The sequence below is a fragment of the Chrysochloris asiatica genome, unplaced genomic scaffold (assembly GCF_000296735.1).
Source record: "Chrysochloris asiatica unplaced genomic scaffold, ChrAsi1.0 scaffold00068, whole genome shotgun sequence".
NCBI classification, from domain to species: domain Eukaryota; kingdom Metazoa; phylum Chordata; class Mammalia; order Afrosoricida; family Chrysochloridae; genus Chrysochloris; species Chrysochloris asiatica.
Genome location: NW_006408586.1, coordinates 14,303,716 through 14,305,593, shown reverse-complemented (window position 1 = coordinate 14,305,593; position 1,878 = coordinate 14,303,716).

Here is a 1,878-nt window from a genome sequence, read left to right as displayed (position 1 = left end):
AAATAATAAAGATTAGAGCAGAAATTAATGAGATAGAAAACAGAAACACTAGTGAAAGAATGAACAGGACAAGGTGCTGATTCTTCCAAAGGATTAATAAAATTGACATACCATTGACAAACCCAACAAAAGAAAAGAGGGAATAGACACAAATAACACACTTTAAAAACCACATGAATGATGTCACAACAGAACCAATAGAAATAAAAATAATAACATAATATTATGAATAGTTGTACTCCAAAAATTTGAAAATCTAGCAGAAATGAATATAATTTTAGAAAACCACAACCTACCAAAATGTGCACAGAATGCAGTAGATAACTTAAACAGACCTATAACAAATGAAGACATTGATCAGGTTATCAAAAAACTCCCAACCAAAAAGTTCAGGTCCAGATCACTTCACTGATGAGTTTTACAAAATGTTAGCAAATATACTCAAATTATTCCAGAATATAGAAAAGGATGGAAAACATCCTAATACCTTTCATGAAACAACCATAACCCTCATGCAAAAACCAGGGAAGGCTATAACTAACAGATGCAAAAATTTTCAACAAAACCCTAGCCAACAGAATTCAATGACACATCAAAAAAAAGAATACATCATGAACAACTGGGATTCATTTCAAGAATGCAAGAATGGTTCAACATTAGTAAAACAAGCAATGTAATCCATCACATAATTTTTTTTAAAAAAGAAAAACAAAACAAAACCATATGATCATATTGATTGATGCAGAAAAGGCATTTGACAAAATCCAACATCCATTCCTGACAAAAATACTCAACAAAGTAGGGACAGAAGGGAAATACCTCAACATAATTAAGAGCATAGGTACAAAACAAATAGCTAACATCACTCTCAATGGAGAAAAATTGAAAGTCTTCCCTTTGTGAACAGGAAACAGACAAGGATGCCCTTATCACCACTCCTATTCAAAATTGTGTTGGAAGACGTCAACAGAGCTAAAAGGCAAGGTAGTGAAATAAACATATGAAGAAATATTTATGATCATTAGCCATTAGAAAGATGGAAATCAAAAGAATGATGAGATTTCATCTCACACCAGCAATAACAGTGAAGTTCATAAATTTAGAGGACAATAAATGCTGGTGAAGATGTGGAGAGACTGGAACCCTCCTACATTGCTTCTGGGAATGCAAAATGGACCAGCCACTCTGGAAAAGAGTATGACGCTTCTTCAGATAGTTAGAAATAGAAATACTGTACAGTCCAGCAATTCCTGTACTTGGTATATATCTACAAGAAACACGAGCTGTAACACAAATTGATACATGCACAACAATGTTCATAGCAGCACCATTCACAATAGCAAAAAGATGGAGAGAGCTTAAGTTTCATCAATGGAAGACTGGCTACACAAACTTTGGTACATACACACAATAGAATATTATGCTACCTTGAAGACTAGCAAGGAAGCTGTACGCCACCACATGACATGGATGAACCTTGAGGACATTATGCTGACTGAAATTAGTCACAAAAGGACAAACACTGCATAAGACCATTATTGTAAAAGCTTAAGAAAGGATATCCATTCTAACAGGGAAATGTATGTATATACATATACATATATATTTGTAGGTTACCAGGGTAGAGGGGAAGGAAAGGATGGTAGGACATGGTATAGTGGATAGCCACATCATAGTTCAAGTGTTCGGGAAGGAAACACTAAAGAAGGGGGAGTGGGAAAGGAGAATGAGGTAGCAAAGGGAACACTGAGGCAGGTTTGTATGGGCTAAGTGACACAAAGATAAATAGTGATGTTTGTTAAGCCTTGAAACAACAGGGCTCTGTGACACAGGTATTGAGGCATAGTCTGGATGGGTAAAAGAGGGAAAATAATGTTA